Consider the following 5,648-nt stretch of genomic DNA (forward strand, 5'->3'; position numbering starts at 1 on the left):
CCCCAGCGCAGCCCCCGCCTTTGTGCGCCGGCCCCCGGCCCCTCCTCCGCGCCCCCGGCCCCTCCTCCGCTCCCCGGGCTGGGGATGCGGCAGGAGCGGCGTTTTCTGCTCGGATGCTGAGCGAGAAGGGCCCGCGGGTGGATCCGGGCTCGCCGGAGCTGGGGTTGGGTTCGGTGCTGTGGGAACGGAGCCGAGGGCGCGGGGGAGCAGCCAGGAGCCCGCCCGGCCGGGAAATGTCCGGGCTGAAGTTCCTGTTCTGCTGCATTCGCAGCGAGGACTTTGAGCTCCAAAATCCCGGCCTGGGCTGTGCCCGGCTCACGCCACAGCCTGGTGGCACCAGCAGGGACACGATCCCGGCACCTCTGACCACCCTCAACCCGCTCAGGGGGCTGGAGCTGCTGGGCCAGGGGGGACCTGAGCCCTCCTGACCCCTCCTGGGCTCGCCGGAGTGTGAGGGACGCCCTAAAGGAAACCCCGAAGGTCTCTGCTAAATCCACTCAGGTGGGCCCCAGTTTCCGTAGCCCAAGCAGGTAACCAAGCCCAGGATCCCCAGTTCCAGGTTGTGCGTGGCCGCAGGTGAGGTTTGCCCTGGTTTGACCCGCGAACGTCTCTGCTAAATCCGCTCAGGTGGGCCCCGATTTCTGGAGCCCAACCAGGTGAGGTTGGTCCTGCTTCTGATTTTCCAGCTCTGTGTCCTTCCCGTTGCTCGCTGGCAGCCTGGAGCAGGGCTGGAGGTGCAGCGACATTGCCACGTCCCTTCCGTCCCTGCCCACCGGCCCCTGGGGGGGTTTGCCTCCTGCTCTCCTCACCTGGGGAGCCGCTCCCTGCCCGCATTTTCCTGCCTGGGTTTTCCTGCCCGGAGTTTTCCGCCTGCCCCGTGCTGGGCCGGGGCGCTGACGCAGCGCTCAGGAATCCCCCGGGCAGCTGGAGCCACATCTGGGCTTGTCCTGGACACATCTGGGCTTGTCCAGTGGCCTGGTCAGGTATGCGGGGAGGGGGGGATCGCCCGAGTCAGGACAGGATCCCATTCCAGAATAGGATTCCCCATTCCAGCACAGGATTCCCAATTTCAGAACAGGATCCCCAGTTCCAGCCCGGGATCCCCCATTCCAGCCCAGGATCCCCCATTCCAGCCCGGGATCCCCCATTTCAGTCCAGGATCCCTGTTCAGTCTCACATTGGGCTGCTGGGTGCTCATGGTATTGGGATCATTGTATCCCGTGGGATCGTGTCCTGTGGGATTGGGATCATCATGTCCCATGGGATTGGGACCATCGCATCCCATAGGGTTGGAATGGTGTCCCATGGGATTGGGATCATCGTGTCCCATGGGGTTGGGATGGTGCCCTATAGGCTTGGCATTTTGTTTCATGGGGTTGGGATGGTTTCCCATGGCACTGGGATCATTGTGTCCCACAGGGTTGGGATGGTGTCCCATGGGATTGGGATCATTGTGCCCCATGGGGCTGGGATGGTGTCCACTGGAATTGGGATCATCGTGACCCATGGGGCTGGGATGGTGTCCACTGGGATTGGGATCATCATGTCCCATGGGATTGGGATTGGGATTGTTGTGTCTCATGGCCTTGGGATCATCGTGACCCATGGGGTTGGGATGGTGCCCTATGGGATTGGGATTATGTTTTGTGGGGTTGGGGATGGTGTCCCATGACCTTAGGATCATTGTGTTCCGTGGCATTGGGATCATTGTGTCCCATGGCATTGGGACCATCACATCCCATAGGGTTGGAATGGTGTCCCATGGGATTGGGATCATCGTGTCCCGTGGGGTTGGGATCGTGTCCTGTGGGATTGGGATCATCGTGTCCCATGGGGTTGGGATGGTGCCCTATAGGCCTGGCATTTTGTTTCATGGGATTGGGATGGTTTCCCATGGCACTGGGATCATTGTGTCCCATGGGGTTGGGATGGTGTCCCATGGGGTTGGGATGGTGTCCCATGGTATTGGGATCATTGTGCCCCATGGGGCTGGGATGGTGTCTGCTGGAATTGGGATCATCATGTCCCATGGGATTGGGATTGGGATTGTTGTGTCTCATGGCCTTGGGATCATCGTGACCCATGGGGTTGGGATGGTGCCCTATGGGATTGGGATTGTGTTTCGTGGGGTTGGGGATGGTGTCCCATGACCATTGGGATCATTGTGTCCCATGGGATTGGGACCATCGCATCCCACAGGGTTGGGATGGTGTCCCATGGGATTGGGATCATTGTGTCCCATGGGATTGGGATGGTGTCCCGTGGGAATGGGTTCATCGTGTCCCACAGGGTTGGGATGGTGTCCCGTGGCTGGATCTCCATCCTCTGGCACGGCCCGGGGATCTCAGCCCCAGGATTTGCTCCATTTCCCAGTGGGGGCCGGCCCAGCACCCCAGGACTGGGCGGGAAGCGCGACCCCAATCCCGGCCCTGCCCTCCCGGGCTTTGACAGGAGCAGGAACAGAGAGCGGGGCTGCCATTGATGGGATTTAGGGGATTTATGGGATTGAGGTGATTTATGGCAGACGAGATCCACCCCCTGCCTTCTCCTGACGCCGTTTCCTGGCAGCTCCCTCGGTGTCTCTGCTGGGCTGAGCAGCTCCCACAGCCCCGAGAGCAGGGATGGAATCCGATACTCTGGGAGCTCCGGAGTGAGGGAGGAGGGAGAGAAGGAGGAGGAGAAAGAAGGAGGAGGAGGAGGAGGAGGAGGAGGAAGAGGAGAAAAATGAAGGAGAAGGAGGAGGAGAAGGGAGGGAGAAGAGAGAGGGGGAGGAGGAGGAGGAAGAGAACGAGGAGGAAGAAGAGAGGGAGAGGGGAGAAGGAGAGGAAGAGAGAGAAGGAGAAGGAGGAAAAGGAAAAAGAAGGAGGAGGAGGAGGAGAAGGGAGGGAGAAGAGAGAGGGGGAGGAGGAGATGGAAGAGGAGGAGGAGGGGAAGGAAGAGAACGAGGAGGAGGAAGAGAAGGAGGAGAAGGAGGAGGTGAAGAAAGAGGAGAGGGAGGAGAAGGAGAAGGAAGAGAAGAAGAGGGAGAGGTAAAAATAGAAGTAGAAACAGGAGGACAAGGAGAAGGAGAGGAACGAGAAAGCAAGTTCACGTGAGCACAGAGAGGGTTCAGCAGGATTCCACGAGGGAAAAGGCCCAGGAAAATGGTGATGATTCATTGTCAGCGAGCTCCGTGTTTCTATAGCAAACCACAAACAGGAGGGATCTGCTCCAGCTGGGCCAGAGGCTGGAGCTGCCAGGAATTCTCTGGGCTGGGAGCTCAGCAATTCCAACACCGTGGGGGGATTGCGGGGGAAAGAGCCCCGCGGTGTCCCTGGGCTGTCCCTGGGCTGTCCCCGAGGGCATGCTCGGCTCCTCCTGGGCTGGACCTTGACCTGCCTGGCTCCTCCCAGGCTGGAACTCATCCTGCCCAGCTGTTCTTGGGCTGGACCTTGCCCTGTCTGGCTGCCCATCCAATCCCATCCTGTCCTGTCCTATCCCATCCCAATCCCATCCCATGGATCCCAATCCCATCCTTGGCACCACCAGCCCCATGGACCTGGCTGTGCAGGAATTTCAACCCAGCCATGGGGTGAGGGCTCCTTCCCAAAGGAATTGGCCTGGAAAATCCCTGCAGAGAGGAGCCATCACTCTGTGCATCCCTCCCTATGGCGTGGTTGCTCCTTGGAGGATCCCATCCATCCTTGCCACCACCACCCATGGACTCCATGGCAGAATTCAACCCATCCATGGGTGCTCCTTCCCAAAGGAATCCTGAAATCCCTCAAACATCCTCGTCCATCCCGCCTATGCGTGGATTCCATCCATTGGATCCCTCCATGCTGCCCATCCATCCCATGGATCCCATGATCCCCATCCCTATCCCATGGATCCCATCCTCCCCATGGATCCACCCATGAATCCCATCCCATCCAATGGATCCCATCCCACCCCATGGATCCCATCCCATTCCATCCCATTCCATCCCATCCCATCCCATTCCATCCCAGTCCTGTCAGAACTCGCCCCGGTGCCGCCGCCTCCCCCGCAGCCGCCTCGGAGCCGCGGTTGCTTCACTGCGGAGTCACCTGGAAACCTTCCCAGGGCAAGGGAGCCCCGGAGAGGAGCTGGAACGGATCCCGGTGGAGCTTTGGGCTCCTGAGGAGCGTGGGGTGAAGGCCAGGTCCTGAAATGCCTCCCTGAATCCACCTGGATTTCCCCGCGGTGGGACCTGAGCTGTTGTGAAAATCCCCCCCGCAAACATTCCACGTTTTAAGTTTAAAAATTCCTCCAGCAAAACCCAACCACAAAAAAGAAAAAAAAAAAAATCACAATAATCCACTTTTTGTCCTTTGGGGGGTGAACCACGGGTGATTTATTTCCCTGCAGGGAATTTGGGCAGGGAAAAGTGGAAAAGTTCCTGGGGCTGACTCAGGTTTGGCAGTGCCGGGAGTGGCTCAGGTGGGCAGCGAGTCCCTCCCTCTCCCCTCCCACCCCTCCTTCCTCCCTGGACGCAGCCCTAAGTGGATTTGCATGGCTACATGGAATAAAATCCCTTAAATTTTAGTACAAAGGAAAAGCAGAAATGACAAAGACAGGATTTTCCCCCCCTCCCTTTTTTTTTTTTCCCCATTTTTTTACTACTCCCAGATTATTTACAAATCCCTTGAAATTGGATAGAACTCGGTTCACACTCGTTTGCTGCTCGGGGAGGGAATTACAAGATAATCAGATCAGTGATAAAAGCAAGAAGTAGGTGTGTATTTAATGACTTTTTCCCCCACAGAGCCATGAGGGAGGATTGGAGGAGTGAGGAAAAAGCTGGAAAAGGAAACAAAACAAAACCTTCAAAGGCTCCGAACCCGGGGCTAGTAGGGGAAGAAATTCTACCTTGGTTTTTCCACCTGGATTTTCAACAGATCCAGGCAGGGAATGTGGGGTGGGGAGGTCAGGGGATGGGGAAGGGACATCCCACAGGGCTGTCCCAGCTCTCCTGGTTTGGAGGACGGGGTTTGCTTCCCAAAACCACAGCAACGGGAATTTCCCTTCCAAGGGGGGAGAAAGAGGCTGTGGGGCTGCACAAAGTGTGATCCCAAAACCTGATTCAAATGGTGATCCCAAAGGGTGATCCAAAATCTGACCCAAAGGATGATCCCAAAGGCTGATCCCAAAATCTGATCCCAAAGGCTGATCCAAAGGGTGATCCCAAAGAGTGATCTCAAAAGGTGGTCCCAAAACCTGATCCCAAAGCCTGATCCAAAGGGTGATCCCAAAGGCTGATCCAAAACCTGATCCCAAACCCCATCCCCAAGTCTGAGCCCAAAGGGTAATCCCAAAACCTGATCCAAAGGCTGATCCCAAAGGCTGATCCAAAAGCTGATCCTAAAGTCTGAGCCCAAAGGCTGAGACCAAAGGATAACCCCAAAACATGAGCCCAAGCCTGAGTCTAAAGGCTGATCCTAAAGTTTGATCTCACAGCCTGATCCCAAAGCCTGAGCCCTTCCGGAGGTGTCAGAGCAGGGATTTGGAACGTCATGACTGGGATATGGCTGTGGGATTGCTGAGGGCTCAGCTTTGGGCTCTGCTTTGGGGCTGGGAATATTCATGAGCTCTTCCCCAGCTGCTGTCCCGGGATTTTGTCCCCATTGTGCTGCACAAAGAGATTTCCA

Source organism: Zonotrichia leucophrys, chromosome 22 (genome assembly GCF_028769735.1).
Source record: "Zonotrichia leucophrys gambelii isolate GWCS_2022_RI chromosome 22, RI_Zleu_2.0, whole genome shotgun sequence".
Classification (NCBI taxonomy): domain Eukaryota; kingdom Metazoa; phylum Chordata; class Aves; order Passeriformes; family Passerellidae; genus Zonotrichia; species Zonotrichia leucophrys.